The following is an 18391-nucleotide window of genomic DNA, read 5'->3' as shown; positions in this document are numbered from 1 at the left end:
ACACTCCGCGCAAAATTATGTTACGGCACAAAAAACGGAAAACACCACGCAGTGTCCCAGGGCCCTGGCACAGGCAGAGCATAATTCACCAGAACAGGTTAATAGGGTCGCCATATCACCTTTCACGTTCTACCCGTTCACCATACTGCCCTTCATAACACGGCACCTTAATGCTTCGTCTAGAAGATTACAAACAATTGGTAGGCGTATTTAATCTCTCGCTTTTGCCATGAAAAAAATTATTAAATACGTTACATTTTGCTTCAGTTGTGCTTCTTAGTTTATGGTTCCGTGAGAAGGGTTGGTGTTCTACGAGGAATTGTCTTGACACTTGTACTTTACTTCATAACATTTAAATGCAGTACTTCAAACTGCAGTGGTGCACTCATATCACAAGAAGTTCAATAAAAGCTCGAATTTTCACTCGAAGGGTATTGACTGCGCTGCTATGCATCACAGATAATCACAGTAGTGCCACTCATACCTTTGTTAGTGTTAAGGGACTCTCCGCAGCGCACATTTTCACGGATGGCCTTACAACTCAACGCTGCTCATCGTGCGGAATTTTTGTGCCCTCTACAAGACAACGACTGTCGTTTCGTCTTGAACGAGCGACATCATCTACGTCAGCTGAGCAATATGACGTTAATAAGGAGGCCCTTGTGTATGTACTTCGACAGCAGCTGCCAAACACATGGGTGATATTCACGGACTAAAACGTAACTCTACAATGTATGTGGAACAGGAACAAGCGATGTAATAACCAACCTGCAGCATCTGACAATGCCCATCTTCACCAAAAAGCTAAAATTGCTGGCCATTGCATTACGTTCCAGTGGATACCTGGCCATGCCGGTATTTCGGGAAATGAGAAAGTGGATGAAGTTGCCCGAAGTGGATTCCAATACCGAAATTTCAGAATACTGAAATTTTAGATTTTTTTTTACCAAAGTGGAGGCTTCGCACATGCCAAAAAAGTATGCCTATCAAGAAAAAGGCGTACTCCATAATCTGTCGCTTCGCCAAGATAGCGTTATGCGTTATATTGACCCAGAAGTGAGATCAAAATTTGCATGACCACTTCCTCGACACTTAGATACATTGTACCATTGTTTTCGACTGTGTCCGAAACGAAGAACGATCTGTACTGAATAGGTCGTACCACTAATCCCTACTTTGATAACTGTGGCGGTTTGGAGACGGTGGAGCACATACTACTTGAATGCCCCGCGTACCGCAAAGATAGACAATTTTTTGCGTGACAAATGGAAATAATTTACCACGATCCGTTAACCTTACACAGCATCTTAGGTCCAATGCCCGGCCCCTCCAAACAGCGGCAGGTTTTGAATTTATTATTAAAATACCTATCCAAAATTGGTCGAATCGGAAAGCTGTAAAATTTCACGACTTGATACAAAAAAGACTAAATTTACCCGCCATCTCCAATGTAAATGTTAGAATCAGGTCCACTGCCCCATTTAATGTTTATTAAATTTTTTCACTCTCCTCTGGAATCTTCTAATCCAATTCCCGAAGCCTATAAAGAGTAGCATGCCAGCGGTTGTATACGACCCGACAAAAACCTGTTTTTCCAATGAAGAGCCTCTCCGAGCGTGGTGAAAATTCACAGGAGAAAGCTATATATGGGCGATTGCGGCGCCACTTGTCAGGTAATGTACCAGATGTATTTCTGTACTAGAAGGTAAGCTTGGGCGTAGAAGGGAGCTGGTGGTAATTCCGGTTTCGGAAAGGCAAAGCGCTAAACGGACAAGGACATAGGCAAAGAATAGCGCCAGTTTCGTGTTCTTCTTTGCCTAAGTCCTTGTCCGTTTAGCGCTGTTACTTTCCAAAACAAGTGTATTTCATCGTAACCTGTCGGTGAAGCAGCGCACAGGCCAGGACAAAGCGAAGAGACACAAGAATACAAAGCACTCGCTTCTGACCAAGGAAACAGTGGAAGCTTTCCAGATTTAAAAGAGTGGAGAAGGTTGTATCGGTCAACCATCCGTTTTTCTGAGTAATAGTGAGGTTGCCTTTTTGGAAGGACACTGGAAAAATTTGTGTAATAAAGAATTTGTTAGGGGTGCAGCAAATAGGATAGGATTGCACACCATGATTGATATGTTGCCTGTCTTTAACGTCTGAGTACGCGCAGGCAAGTGAATTTGAAAGGGCTTTTATTCTTGCCTTGTTTATGTTTGACGTCTGAGGGTGCGGATGTATATAAATATGAAGTGTTTGTTCTAACATCAAGCACTGAGCGTCGTGTATTCTTGTGTATCTCCGCTCTGTCCGGTTCTGTGCGCTGGTTCACCAACACGGTATGGTGATTAATCACCATCTTGCCCTACTTTTCACGTTACTGAACAGTATTTCCTTTTTAAAAGATATTTTTCGCGTACAGCATATCACTCTACTCATTGAAGGTTCGACTTTGAGTGTGACATCGTTTTGGCACTTCTGTGTTGCTTCTATTTCCGGTCTAGTTACGGGGGTTGTTCGCACATGCAAACTAAGTTTCCCTTTAAATAACTAGGCACAACCTACAAGTTGCGGCAATCGAAGTGAAGGCAACTAGCAATGCATGGTTCTTGGCCGAAATGAGGTTGGACGGCCTTGTAGCGGGCCACTTACGCTGCATAAGAAAAATAAGAAGGCGAGCGTTGGTTTGAACAGCTGCAAGTTGCCTGCGTAAAACGGAACCATACCACTGGGAAGCGAAACCTTTAGTGTCTTCATTTCAAAATATTTGGAATCCTATACGCTGTTACTACTACCCACCAGCATATTTTCTGAGTAACCACATCTTAAGAGTTGCGTTCAGCACGCCTTTAATGGCGCGGTGAACATATTGTTATGTGTGCCTGCATAACACTTCTAACCCTTTATTTTTCCCTTTGCCTTCCCCTGCCCACTTTCAACTCCCCCAGTGCCGGGTAGCAGAGCTGCTGAAATTAGGTTAACCTCATTGCTTTTCCTCTTCTTTCTCTCTCTTCCACACAAAATCTAACAGCCCTATGTCGTAGTACACACGCGATCTCTAGCATTTAGAAAGAAAAAAAAATTGTTATCTATTCGATACCACATGAAATAATAAAAGAAACACGCACAATGCTTAATTTTGGTTTACCACTTGAACTGCAAGTTTCGTTTCCATGTCCATTCAAACACCTCATCTGAAGTAGCAAACCAGGCATATAGCAGAGCTGACATCTTTAGCGTCCATTAATTCTCCCCTCCCCCTCCCCATTCGAGCATTCTGAAATATTTTACAGAAATATTTTACAGCTTTCTTTTCAACATCTCCCGTACTACGAAATCTTCCACGTTAGCTTATACATGCTCCATATCATGTATCACATTCCATTGATAATTAATAAGCGCAGAGTTCACAGAATTAACGACCGTTAGAAGACAAATTGTGCGCTCAGTTCTCAGCATGGTTCCTTCGGCCTTTGCACGTTAGCCTCATAACATCTCAATGTGTAGTTTATGATGCTTTTCTATTCCATGATGCCGACCCACCGGGGTTAGCCCAATGGCAATGACGTTGCTCTGCGGAGCTCGAGGTCGTGGGTGCCGTGCCAGCCACGGTGGCCGTATTTTTATCTGGGCGAAAAGAAAAAAGAGCTCGCGTGCTTAAATGTAGGTGCGCGTTAAAGAATTCCGGGTGGTTAAAAAAAATCGAAGTCTTCCATTGCGGCGTGACCCATAATATGGTTGTGGTGCTTGCGCGTAAAAACCCAACAATTAATTTTGACTCACGCACGCAGTAATAGCCGACAACGGGAGCAAAACTAAGTAAGGCTCCTCCTGTCGCGTTCATAACAGTGTACAAGGCTTAGCGGACATCGCGGATGGAAATGCGGTGCAACAGCAGCATCTGACTGTCTACGTTTCTGAACTTCTTCTGACTGGCTGACCCATATAGCTGCAGCTTCCACTGGAGCGGTGCGTTATCTGAAGCAGGATATGAAGAGTAGTTGAATCGTTTTTCTATGTTTCAATAATTGTCTTTGATAAATGATCATATGTTATGACTTCATTAAATAAAGAAAAGAAACTTTCGAAGCGATGCGTAGAAACCTGCTCCGCACACGTAACGACGCAAACTTTAGAGTTCATCGTGAAAAATGCAGTTTACGTTGCAGTATGATAAGCTATGCGTGATGTACATGTCAAACTTCCGACCTTTAATATATTTTCTCCGGGTCATAATGAGCTGCCAGAAGCGAGCTTTGAAGAGGTGCTGGTGTGTTATGTATCACAATCTTTTTGTTGCTAACTGCACTTCTGCTTTGGCTTAGATGTTTATGCAATGGTGGTGTAAAAATACCCGGCGTTCTGCAGGAGTTCCCACATGAATAGCGGCCTAATAAATGGTCTAGCCAAAATACCATCAGTCAAAACGCCGTCAGCGATACTGTCTTTTTTTGTTGTTCTTTTGTGGCTCTTGAAAAATGGTTTGGAAAAAATATATATAACGCAGAAGCTTCGAACCTAAACTAACGATAAATAAAGAGCCGCGACTCATAAGAGACTATAGGTTAACACGAGAGTTTCAGAAAATACGACGCGGGCGCACTTGAAACGCAAGCCTTCCTTTTTTTCGTGTCCTTACGCGAGACTCTGCGCACGAATGAAGCCTAACCTTTCTGAACAATTAATTCGTATAGCTACTCTCGTCTGTTTTCGGCAAACACTACGGTGACAAGTGCCTCTTTGCAGCATCGTCTATTTTTTTAGCATACCTTTCAAGGTGCAATGAATTCATGTCCAGCGGTATACCGCCTTTCCGAACTTCATTCCCTAAACGCTGACCTGAGATTCGAGAAGTTCCCATCGACATTTTTCTCTATCGTTAACACTCCGCGGCAGTATAGTACGTTACTCCTACTGATTTCGTATCGTGTTTTCCACAAGGAAATGTGTCCATGTGTCAGGAAGCTTCCACAGACAACAGTGGCGCAGTTGACAAGCTCTGCTGTACTACTCCACGTGGACGTCTACTAACTGGGCACATGAGATTCTCTCCATCACCAATGCGAAAGTCTGATGTTTATAGGTTTTTGGCTATCCATCTGCCTGGTGACCACATAGTGTCATATAACTCTGAGCATGCGTCACAAACATTAAAATGACTATGCGAAGTCTCACAGCGCTTGCGTTCAACAGCGCCCAATTATTGTAGCCTCTCCAGAATTCTTGGCGGTTGTAAAAAAAGAAATAATTTTTAGGGGTAACGAGGGGCGAATCTACCAGTGAAAATGTCACATATATGATAAGATGTTGATGCATACGAGTAAAAAAAAAAGTACCGTCCATTCATGAGATGGAGCTAGAGGCCATAGTCGCCATTATCATTGAAACTGAGCACCACAGCGTGCCACATGACACGAAAAGAACAAAAAATTGATGCCAGATCCCACACCCTGTGGGGATCGATGTTATGCGAACCAAGTTAACGCAACGATCATGAGAGCATCAAGACGTATGTGGCTATTGCAGAACCTACATGACACGCATATCATGACATTCCTATCTTGACCTATCATTTACGTTCGTCATACGCTCTTGTCATAGTATGCCAATTTTGGTACCTCCCAAGTTGACGAAACGACCATGAGACTACCAAGAAGTAGGTGGCTGTTTCATGACCTACATGGCACACATGTCATTATATTGACCTATCACATAATGACCTATCATTTATGTCTGCCATACACTCTTGTCATAATATGTCAATTTTTGTACATACGAAGTTAACGAAGCGGCCATGAGAACACCAAAACGTAGGCGGCTAGAAAGACATATAGTGTCAAAGTGGCAAATGTTCGCCAAAAAATGCTTCGCATTTAAAAACGCAATGATATGTTGCGGAGTACTGGTTCAGGAAGCGTTTATAAAAGCTTTCCACAGCTCTCTAGCAAGCGCCAAATGTACACTGCCTTAAGACAGCGCGATGCGGCAGCAAGAAATATTGACAAAACACGACCATGTATGTTCCAGCCCAGTGAAAGAACTTCACCCTTTTTGTTGAATTATAGCTTGAAGAAAGCTACTAAAATGTTAGTGAAGTTGTTCGACAAAAAGATAATAGTAATTTACGCATCACATAATAGTCGCAATGTTGACGACACGACGCTTTCACTTGTGCATCTTTGCCTGTTCCTATAATGGGAGTGCAAGTCGAGCAGGCTTCCTAGCATTGAGGTTTAGCGTATGTAAAAATAGTTTCAGTGTTAAGGGCCAATACAATGAGCATACCTGTACATGAGTTGATAAGGAGTTGATAAGTTGATACTGTGTCTCTAAAAAGAGATGCCCAAACAACCTACCTTGAGCTTCACAGCCCACAAAGAGGTAACTCAGCAGCTCTTAAGTATCTTCAAGCAGAGACAGTGTTGCACGAAAGAAATAAGAAATCAAGCGATTTGCGACAGCAAGGAAAAATTTATGCAACTTGTCGAAGCTGGGGATAGGCGTAGACTCCTTCTACGAGGACAACGGCCCGGGGTTGGGAAACACTGTGGCTTTCTTGCGTCGCCTCGCCATTGTTTCCTCATCTAGAAACTTTTCCGAGCTGAGGAAAATGCCCGTCCCCTTCCAGCTGGCGCCACATTGTTTACGCGTTTCGCGCACTCACGCCACACTGAAACCTAATATATGGCGTCCCTCACTCCAAGGAGGTGTCAAGTGCAGAAGATTATGTGCCTAAATATGTGTACGTAGTTGCGCCAACCTGGAAGGTTAGAATCAATCAAGTCTACAACGTACTAAGACGTGTTAACAAAGCAACCCACGCTACTACCTTTGTAAACCTCCTCCAACACCACCTCTACTTGACGACGTGTTTTGAAAATGTTCATTGGGAATGGCGCTAAACATGTGAGGACGACAAAAAATGAGGTAATTATCTCGCTTCATCTTTTTTTAAGGACGAATAATAAATTCGTTGGCAGAGTCAGTGAGGGAGAGAGACAGATTTATTGTGATGAAAAATCTGAGGAGTCACCTGGAATTGAAGTTTTGACCACCTACAGGGGCCATTGTGGAGGCGACGTGGTATTAAAAGGCGAAATAGAGTAAAGCGGTCATGAGAAGCCTTGTAACTGAGCATGAGTCGCGAAGACAGCGTAGACACGCACATACAAACATCAACACGCAAACACGAAACCTCGTGCCCATTTTCGTCCTTCCTAAAATGTTCGGTTCTGTCTGGATGGTCTTATCATAACCCGTACATGTCGACTAATGATTCTTCAGACTTCTCTGCAGTACATTTGTAACCACTGCTAAAAGGGTAAAGAAAGAAATGGACTTCCTTCACTCTAGATAGCACTACCAAACGCTTGTGGTCGCTAGGCAAACTACTTGTTTTGTCATTAAATAAGCCGTCTTGACAAATCGAAGTATTGCGCTAAAAACACTCAGCGTTAATAGTAGGCACTGTGTCCAACTGCGGAAGGTGTTTGGAACACGCTGGCTCTTGGTGCTGAGAGGGCGCGTTTCCATTCGGCACCTTTTCACACGGCGTTTGTGCTCCAAAAGAATCAGTGACACAGTCGGCGCCTGTTCTCAGCCTTTTATGGCACCTGGGGCCCTATAACGTAAAACTATTCTAGTGTGTTTTTATTCCAATCTCCTGACGTGAAATATACGCAATCACCGACGCAAGCACCGGGCAGTGTGGCGCAGCGTTGCCTGAATATGCCAGTGAAACGTTCTCTCGTTTATACGAGTCACTTTTGTTTGCTTTCAAAGCGAATAGCGTTGCCTACCTTAGCAGTTTTTTTTTTTACCTAATTGGCTGACAAGAGTCGAGAAGCTGGTAGAAATGGAGAGAGTTTTGGTGAGGCAGGGCTAACACAGTGTGAGGAGATAACGGGTTGAGGAGGGTAGTGCCGACGTCTGCGATTGGCCTGATTCTCCTTGCTTAGCTATCAGTGGCTTTCGGTGGTTGACAAAAAGTTCCTCCAAGGGTTTAGTGAACAAAAAGGACTAATTTTGAGCCTTTGGCTGTAAAAAATAAAATATCAAATGAATGATGGAAGTGCTCGGAAATTGTTCCCGTAGTAGATTTGCATCTCGATTTGAACTGAACTTAGCAATAAGGTTTGTCTTAGGAAAGCAGGTACCTGCCATACGTGCTCTCCATAGTCACCAAAAAGAGCGACCGAAGATAGGCTCTGAAGGTTCTTACTTTGACCAAGCGCAAACTAACTTTACGCGGAGCTAATTGAGTTCAGCATTGCTTTGCTCGCTGCCTAGCCTTCAGACCCCTGCCTTCACCGCCGTGCTTGATAGCCTTTCGCTAAATAGAGAGCAGGAAAGTGCAAAATTTTACATTGGTGACATTGCGAGCACGTTTTGGTTGCCTAAAAGAGGGACGTATACTAATGCCCTAAATCTTACCAATAGGGAGTTTCCGGTGTTTGTAATTTTGATTCCTTTAGGTGGGAACAAGTATCGACTTTGTGATGATTGGTCTGCCACTATGGTCTAAAGGTCGGTTATGTAAACCGTTACTGAAAGGGAATCCTGTTAATTGCGTTGCGTCTTCAGCACACAATTCCGTGCATTTTTTCTTTTGAGCGCTTTCTGGAATATTTCGCAATTGCTGGAATTCTTCAGTGGAGTGCACAATGTTGCGAAGCGGTAATTTATTTGTCTATTTGTTTACTTCTCTCTGCCGTCGGTGTGACAACTTCACTACTTGGCCTTTATGGTTTACAAGATAAGCAACCCGTTTGACATTGGCTTATATCCGACTTGGTTTACTACTGTGTACATTGCCGAATCACCATAACGATGCCTCTGTCATCATGTAACCGTGATAAACGATGAACTTCAATGGTTAATAGCAATAACTGAAGGAGGTGCGGTATCAATCGCTATCAATCGTGTGTGTGTGTGTGTGTGTGTGTGCGTGTGCGTGTGTGCGTGTGTGCGTGTGTGTGTGTGTGTGTGTGTGTGTGTGTGTGTGTGTGTGTGTGTGTGTGTGTGTGTGTGTGTGTGTGTGTGTGTGTGTGTGTGTGTGCACAGCGCGACAGACGCGGGCAAAAGGAATAGAAGGGGACACCATACGGCGCTGTCCGCGTCTGTCCGCCTCTGTCACGCTGTCGCTACCATGAAGCTTCACTGACTCGCCCAATTTTGCATCTTATTGAAAACTAGCGCTTGATGTGACCCTACAGAAGTGACTTTTTTTTTATTTCGTTAAATCTATGTACAGAGATTTTAGCGCCTCGCAGAAGCGCCGGCTTAGACCTGGCTTTATGTTCACCCTCGTTCGCAATCACACGGCCCTTCTATTCAATTTTCTCTGAAATTTATTCCTTCCCTATGTGAAGAAACAGTAGGTGTTTTGTAGCTTACGCCTGGGCCGAAATTTACCAGCGTGTAAGCCTTTTTGATTAGAATGACGGATAGTCCCGAATGAAACGCCTGTGGCGTGAAAGCAACTGCAGAAAATGTGCTTGTTCTGCTGCTTATTCCTCGAAAATGAAAGGCTTATCCTTCGCAGTACCATAAACCTGTTAGGCTGAATGCTTTTCTCGTTCTGTGGCCACGGTCTCGCATACCACGGCTTCAGAAGACCGCAAGAGCGCTGAGCAATAACTTAAAAGCAACCGGTCTAAGCGACCACGCGTGACACACGGCTGTGAATGTTTTTCGAAACGAGGCTTTGCGAAACCTTCGGGACTTTTCCCACCATGGTTTCTAAGTGCTTCTGCTGCGTTACCGAAAAGCTCACACCTAAAAATAAATTATTAAATTACATGCTCAATGGCAGGACAGAACCTCGGTCCCCGAGCACAGAAGCCCGATGCCCTAAACAATAGGCCACAACCGCGTGAATATTTCTGTCGTGCCATCGCCAGCTATAGCTATTTGAGGTGATCGACGCGTGCGTCACGAGGCGTAGCACGGGTGTGCCAGAGCGCATGCGCCAGTTTTCCCTACGCCAAAGACGCAATACTAAAATTGGCAAGTTTACAGCCTTTGAGAAACCGCTTCACAAAAGCGTCGCTTCTATATACCTTGCAGATACAAGCGCTGGATCTGAACAATCTTTGTTATATTGGCATCACTCATTGCGCATCAACTCAAATTTCCCGCCCCTTAATTTTCTTTGCTCTAATTTCCCCTTCCTTTCATGCAGGATACCCAACCGTGTTTTGTCGTGGTTATCACCCATGCCTTTCATTTATTCTTTTCTCTCTCTCTCTCTCTGCTTTCTTACTTGCAATCTTAGCTCTTCTTTAAGTGCAAGTCGTGAAAAAAGATTTTTTTTGTTCTTACGGTTTTGCACAGGGACGCACCACCATGGCATTTCAGGGCAACGACCAGCTAACGATGCCTAATGGGCGTCTGCGCGTGCATGGTCGCCAGTTTCTGCCGCCCTTCTGCCCACAGTCGTCGCATATCGTGCTCTAAGTTAACGAGTTTTGTGGCGCAACTTTTGTGCTCCTTACTCTCGCCATCGAGGTAATTGTGGTTTCTCCTCTACCGCAACATTTACATGCGCCCCTTTACCTAATTTTCGGTTTGGTCCTAGATGGTCCTAATTCCTCGCCAGAATGCACTGCGATCACTGTCCTCCCTCATTAGACTATCACAACGCCAACATGAACAGGTGATGCTTTACGCCGTCTATGCCCACTCAACGCCACGATTCTGTCTCAGAACTCGTGCTTTTTTGTTGCTTTTCACGTCATATACAAAGAGCAGCCTGAGTAGATTATTTTGGCATGCATAGTACAAAAAAAGTACGCAGACTAGACCACATAACAGGCAATTATGTAGCCTACATGTAATTCGCGCTTGAAAAGAAAGCGTTATTGCACGCGCCGACACACGGAGGCGCACACGCATACACTTCCGAGCGCATCCACGCACATTGTGCAATATGGAGAGCTTGTCAAGCGATGTAATATATTTATTTGACAATAGCCGCATTTTGTGTTATGCAACTACAATGTCAGCTTCACAAAAAGGCATCTTTGGTATAGACGTTGGAATATAAGGAGAATTTAGTTAACAAATGTGAGCGTGTTTGGCTACATTTAAAGTGTACAAGATCACAAGAATTTAGGCTGTGTGATTAAGACATATATATATATATATATATATATATATATATATATATATATATATATATATATATATATATATATATATATATATATATATATATATATATATATATATATATATATATATCAAAGGCAGGGGAGAATAACCAGCCGCCAGTTTTCGGTATCCTACCCCACACATGGGGGGGGGGGGTACAGGGATGGGAAAGAGGACAGAGAGAGAGACAGAGACACAGAAACGAAGAAACACAAAAGCAATGAAAAAGTCATGAGCCATTCCACTCTGTGAAGGTGGATGACCAGTGAAGTTGTTTAGCGCCCGACACAGAGGTGACAGAGAGAGAGAGAAAGAGAGCAAAAGATAAATTTTGAACAAAGGTACGTTCTCATTTACCATAATATTTATATTCATTCGCGTGGACGACGGGACCGCCACCATGGGAGAACGGAAGGAAAGGAAAGCAGATACGCAAGTGCTTGGAACGCCGACAAAGAGAGGGCAGGGCGGTGAGGGCGGTGTGAGCGTATACATGGCCGACCTGGGTCAAAGTCCAGTATCTGTTCTTATCAGCTTAATATCTGACACGGGCTCTATTTGGACGCAAGGTGTTATACTTATTTTCGCAAGTTGACGGAGTGCTTGAAGCCCACTTTACCTCCGCCACGGCCCAGCCCGGTATTGCACTATCTTCGGGATTGGCCTACAGGTATTTACACACGCACACAAAAAATGCACAGAAGCCTGGCCATAAACAGCTTCTCTCTAAAAAAGAAAGCAAGAAGAAATAACAGGAACAGGTAACAGAATAGGCGTTCCAATCACAGGCGTTCACACAAGCCGGTCGATCTCAGGAAGCGCAGTAGCATTTGCACGGCCTACTGATGCGATGTTGAGTCGCGTCGATGTTGCAAAATTCTTTGTTTCGACAAAGGCTGGCCGTCGAACTGGTTGTCTCGCGAAGTGATTGTCTCTTAACACTGTACTGCGGGCACTGGCGAAGAACATGCCGAATCGTTTCCACGTCGCCGCTATCGCCAGGTGCTACCGTGTCGGACATCCCTATGCGGAGCGCGTAGACAATAGCGAACGCGACACCCAACCATAGCCTGCATAAATGGGTCGCTTCTCTTCGGGGAATACGTGGTGGAAATGGAAGGCTTAAGGTTGGATCCAGGGTGCATAAACTGGCGTGGATAAAATGTGGTTCATTCCACTTTCATGTAGCTCATTGGCGTTCAAGTAGGCGGAGGTTCCTCTAACTCAATAGGTGCTACATAAAAGTGTTTTTTCGGGCGTGAAAGAAGCCCGCGAATACACACAATATTACCGCGTGACTGGCTGCTCGAGACACTTTGTGTGTATTTGCGGGCGGATTTCACGCTGGGAAAAACGTTTATAAATAACGCACTGAGCAGCAGGAAGCTGTATAGGGAGTTTTTCATGTGGCTGTACAATTTCCTCAATGATGCTTTTCATCTAATTCTAATATTTGAGAAGTTGATTCCAATTCCAGAGGTTTGAACCAAACTGCCGGGCACTTCTGCCAAATATCACTTACCAGAAATAGCAGTGAAACAATTCATGGCCTGGCATATGTACTGGGACATACATTGATCATATTCCGGGTGACACAGATGGCTCGTGTTCAGTTCAGCGTCTGCATTCTACATACCCAGTACGAGAGAACAGAGAATGTTCAAATTATCAAGGTTCTCTACCTATACTATAGCAGAACTTTATGCCATGATGTCTGCTTGGCAATCACTTGCTCGCAAGCACACCCACTCAAATCGGTCATCCGGAGCGACTCCCAGGCATCGTAATTGAGCACTGGCTGCTAAAGCACTATCAAAAATCGTAGGCATCTAGTATACGAAATACAATATATGTGCATATATACAGGGTGTTTCAAACTCTAGCCAGAGTGTAAAAATATGCTGACGCACTTCAAGACGACGCGACCGAATGAATGTTACTCACTTTTGTATGTAGTGTGTCGCGCCATTTCTTGTATTTAGCCTAATTAGATAATTAGTCGAGAATACAAGGCCAACTTCTGAAACAACGAAGCTGGGGAAAAAATTCGAATTAGAAAGCTGCAAAGGGGTTTGCAACGCGTCCGAATAAACAGTTAGTGTCTTTCTATCTATTAAGTATTCGTTTTTTTTTAACGGCTCTGTAACTTTCTAATTGTATTTTTTTTCCTAGCTTCGTTGCTTCTGATCTTGGTTAAGTAATTTTCACTAATTATCTAATTAGGCAAAATACAATATATAGCATGACATACTACATACAAAAAAGAGCAACATTCAGTTGGTTGCGTCGCGTTAGAGTGCATCGACACATTTTTTAACTCGAGCTAAAATTAGCTGAAACAGCCTTTATATATATATATATATATATATATATATATATATATATATATATATATATATATATAAACTTGCAACATGTAATTTTATTCCTGGGTATGCCTCACTGTGGCATTCTAGGCAACACAAACAGACAGTTTAGCACCTGCGGCGCACACTGAGAATGGTACTTACATAATACCTCTCTCACATAGCGATGCGTTCAACAGTTTACGTCAACTGTCCATCCGTTTGTCGAGAGATGGTTGATCTTTTTGGTCTTTAAAGCGCTGGTCGAAGCTCCGTTCTACTTCAGATTGAGCCAAAAATACAGTTAGATATTCCAGTAAGGATCACACGTTCTCTGAAAACAGTAATACACAGATTACGTCTAGGCACAGCGTACACAGCTTTTTTATATAAGTATGTAATAACATAAACCAATAGAGCGGTGTGGTCTTTCTCGGAATAATAAGAAGATATTGATCACCTCTTGTTGTACGATGCATATGTTCCTACGTTGTATCTCTTGTACCATAGAGGCACATACCCTTTCTGTACGATTGGCCAAGGACGGGGACACATCCAGTGACACATACCTCAAAATAAAGTAAGTATATCAAAGAATTCTTTGAATGTAATGGGCTACATTATGGGCTACATACCTTTGAGCCGAAATTATATTATAAAATATAAGGACGCCAAATAAGCAGACACACACAAGAGAAGAGGACGGGAGAGTGCGCCACTCGCAACTGCTTTATTCGCAGAACGCAGGCACATATATACATACCGTCAGTCAACGCATACGCTCAGAGCAAACTTACAATCATCCATGTAATCAAACATTCATAATACACAATGCTCAAGAAACTTCTTCTCGGCCTTATATAATGATAACGAAATTTCGCTAACGCGCAAGCTGCCTTTCTTGCCTATGTGATGGGCTCCAACCAGTTCCCTTGCTCTAGTACCGGTGCTTCGGGCAAGAATCCGCATACATCTTCGGGCAAGAATCTGAATTATATGCTGATGTCCATTTATTTATTTATTTATTTATTTATTTATTTATTTATTTATTTATTTATTTATTTATTTATTTATTTATTAGACCTACGCCGGTAGCACAGCGGCTATGGCACTGTGTTGGGGACTTCGTGGCTACGGGTGAAATCCCGCCCGCGGCGATGGGGGCGGAATGCAAAATAAGCTCGTCTGACAAATTGCGTACACGTTGAAGTATCCCGGTTGGTCGAAATTAAACCGAGAGTCCCCCCACTGCTTCATAGAGGTCTTGTTTTAGGCAAATTAACCTGCGGAATCATTAAATTACCGTTTTATTACGCAAAACAGAAGGGTACTTACTCGCACAAATCTTTTCGGTAAACATACAGTAGTTATATAAGCATGTGAGCTGGTACCAGTATTTGACGCACATATGTACTTCGTAGTATAGATTCGCCAACATATCCGCCGAGATACCAACCAACCCAGCAGCAGAGAGCAGCAGTGACCTAGCCAATCCCAAGAGGGTTGTTTGTGATAGTGTCGCTTTAATGAAAGTATGAATGCGCTTGTTGCGGAGGATGAAATTTGAGGGACGTGAAAGTTTCTGTCGGATACAGTTTTGGGTAATAAGAAAATTACCTTGGGCAAGCTTTGAGCAATGAAGATTTCGGTTTGCTCCCAGCCGGTATACTGACCTCGCTTTAACGCGAATCTGTTAAATCAATGTCCCTCAGTGGCGTCAGCATCTTCAAGAACTAGCAGCGTCTTCTTTGTTTCTTCTTTTTTTTTTTAATTGCGCTGTGCATTTTCTACGTTGTTCGTTTCACCTCGGCATGTCACGAAAGAAGGGCATTATCGATTTATGCCCCGTCGTTGTAACGCTTAGCTTAGCAGGCACGAGGACGAGCTATTTATCACTGCGGCGCTATTGTATCACTACGGCTCGACCTGCACACTCTGCAATTGACAGATGTTGACGAGTCGACGGCCGGACCTGAATAAGTTCCTCCCTTGCACCGTAAGCGAAAATAAGGCGTCTGCTGTTTCACAAAGCGTGACCAGAGGCGTCCAGTCGTTGGGAAAAGCTAACTTCGCGTGGAAGCCTCAGTTTGCTTCTTATTTTTCTGGCTCGTGCGGTCTGCGCCGTCCAGGCAACGCGGCAAAGGCAACAATAATTTGAGCGTTCAATGTTTTTTTCTTCTTTCTCTCATTTTGCAGTCTCGTAGCCTATCGGTAAGCGACAATAGTGTTCGCGGCTACGAACCCGCTTTGGCGTAGCATTATGTAAACCATATCGACCTCTCCAGCGGCGGGTTTAACAAAATATTCGCCAAGTCCCGTACTATAGCAAAGTGATATGTCTAACATGATTTACGCGAAATTCGAAATGCACACAGTACAATAATAATCACGAGATACACTACAATAATATTCTATTGTACGAGAGATAGTTAATCAAATCTCTTATTTTTACTCTAATAATACTCCATATATAGGATTGAGGAAAAAAAAGGCAGAGAGCAACTTAGGGCCTTCATATTTTTTTCTACATCTCATGTAAACCTCCTTTTCTGTAGAGAAACAAGTTACACTAATTTTTTTTTTGCAATGCAATGCAACATGCAATGACAGTTTGAAGTGAAGGTTCTTACGTCTCTGCTTAAACCATTATTGCTTAACGTGGGTTCAATTACAATGTTTCTTTTTCTGAGCTTCATTTTTGTCTTGTTTATATTTGTGATTTTTGTAGAAGTAATGTGTTTACACGTTTGTGGCATGTGTGCACGTGTTCTTTATAAAAAAGTGTAGTCTCAGTTTTCTAACTCTGCCTTGGGACAGCCAGATTTATTGCTTGGCGCTCTTTGGCCATGACTGGCCCTTGCGCCATAAAACACTACACAGCATCATCATCATCATCATCATCATCATCATCATCATCATCATCATCATCAGATTTAATGTAGCCTAGCTTCCTGTTGGTCTAGAGTTGTTAAACCACCAACATTGCTTTACTACACTGCAGTGCACGCGAGTTTGAAGGGCATGAGCTGAGCACTCTCGGTGAGATAAAATCTCGACATCATATAATTGGATCTTTCTCACGCAAGTAAATTATTTGCACTTGATATCAACCTTGTCTTTGCAACTTTTGTGAAAGGTAGTAATTTTCGCAAGTACAGTATGAAAGCTACGCTTCTCAGAAATAGCGGGCTAATTTTATCAACCCATTCGCAGGGTTCAAGGACAGACTCAAAGGTAAAACGCATGAGAGAGAGAGAGAGAGAGAGAGAGAGAGAGAGAGAGAGAGAGAGAGAGAGGAAAGGCAGGGAGGTTAACCAGACGCACGTCCGGTTTGATACACTACACGGGGGGAAGGGTGTATGGGGATGAAGAGAGAAATGCGCATGATATACTAAATAAAAGGCGGTCCTTGTCAAGTTCGCTTATTTCTGGATTTATATATTCCGTTGGAACGCGATACATGAAGCTGACATAACTTGGGAATGTAAACTTTTTGATGTTAACAAAGCTACCCGTGCGACTAGTTGAGCCGCTGGTGTTTTGTGTGCGCTGTTCACTCGTGAACTGAAAGTACATTTTCTTTTTGCATACGACTGCGCTCCCTTTTAGTTTTTCGCATCGTAAAAACGTTCTGCACAAGCAACAGGAGGTGGAGGAGAAGGATGAGGAGGTGGAAGAAGAAAAATATGGTTCAAGCTACCGGCGGATCTGGCCTTGCAGAGGCATGCCTGCTATTGCTCCGTCCGAGTGTTTCATTTTACCGCGTGGGGATAAAGATGCCGATGTCAGTGCGTATAGTGCGACTGTAACAATGTGTTGGTTACTTTCGCACATAAGCGAAACTGCTTTAGGAATCAGCATGGACTTAAAAGACTCGAGAACGAGTTGGTACTCCGACAGCATTTACGTGTTATTCTCGACACGGTTCCTCTGCTTGATGTTACTTCGTGAAAGTGCCGAAGATTTGCTTATTTTACTTAAACGCAACTATAGGAATGCCTGTATGAGAGCCAACCAAGAGTTTGTCGTCGTTTGAGGTGGACCGAAGAAAAATCCAAGAAGCAAGCAAGGGAGCACAGGCCAATGGCATTTCCTTTTATTTGTCCTCCCTTGCAAGCAGCTTTGCGTGTCTTCCCCCCGCATTTATTGCTTGCGCTCTGCTGAAGCTCACGTACAGTTGGGCACATCATTGGCACACGTGACTTCCTAAGCGGCGCTTCCTCGCTTTTCCGACGGCCGCGAAATGGCCACATTCGGAACTCCCGAAGAAACTACGAGACTTGCAATGGAACTTTCTGCACCGTACCGCAAGAAAGGCCATGACAGAACAAAAAAATATCGACAGAATTCGAAAAAAAATCTACCAACCCGTCATGAAGTCAGCATCTTTCAGCTCAACTGTAAACAGAATCCACAAAACAAGAAAAAAAAAGAAAGAAGGCTGTGAAAATTAGATAAAGGATGAAAGGAAAAGAAGATAGAAGCCGCAGGACTTTTGTGTTCACATCTCTAGTTGCCATGTGGATCACGTTGGATGACATCACGTCGGCGAAGTCGAAATCGTCTTTCGGCTATCCGAATTCAATGTAAATACGAAATAGAGTGCGTTCGGTAACAAACGCCACCGGTGATGATTGTGCACATTCCACCACGGTGCATTCGACCATTTGTGTCAAGCTGTAAACGTAGGAACACGGAAAAGGCTCCCTCTCTAATTTTTCAATGCTACAGCGCACAGACACAGCTTGAAATCCTTTGGATATATGTTTGTCATCATAAAAAAAAAACTTGTTTACGGCTTACCGGAGTGTGTTTTGGTGCGGCCGTAGTCGTCCCATCAGGACCATAAAATGAATCTCATATCATTGTCACCGCGCAGTACCAGCGGACCCCTTATGTGAGGCGTA

The 18391-nt window shown here is 43.5% G+C and overlaps 1 long non-coding RNA gene and 1 other non-coding gene across 2 annotated transcripts in view; both read left to right on the top strand.

The window, feature by feature from the left end:
* LOC129386243 (uncharacterized) overlaps nucleotides 1–18391 on the top strand; it is a 525736-nt gene that overhangs the window by 356837 nt on the left and 150508 nt on the right. The gene's annotated exons all lie outside the window — the stretch shown is intronic.
* LOC126537215 (U2 spliceosomal RNA) lies at nucleotides 11629–11812 on the top strand. The gene has a single exon (XR_007600761.1). It is a non-coding gene; the product is annotated as a U2 spliceosomal RNA (small nuclear RNA).

The sequence above is a fragment of the Dermacentor andersoni genome, chromosome 4, assembly GCF_023375885.2.
Source record: "Dermacentor andersoni chromosome 4, qqDerAnde1_hic_scaffold, whole genome shotgun sequence".
NCBI classification, from domain to species: Eukaryota; Metazoa; Arthropoda; class Arachnida; order Ixodida; family Ixodidae; genus Dermacentor; species Dermacentor andersoni.
This window is presented reverse-complemented; position numbering and strand designations above follow the sequence as displayed.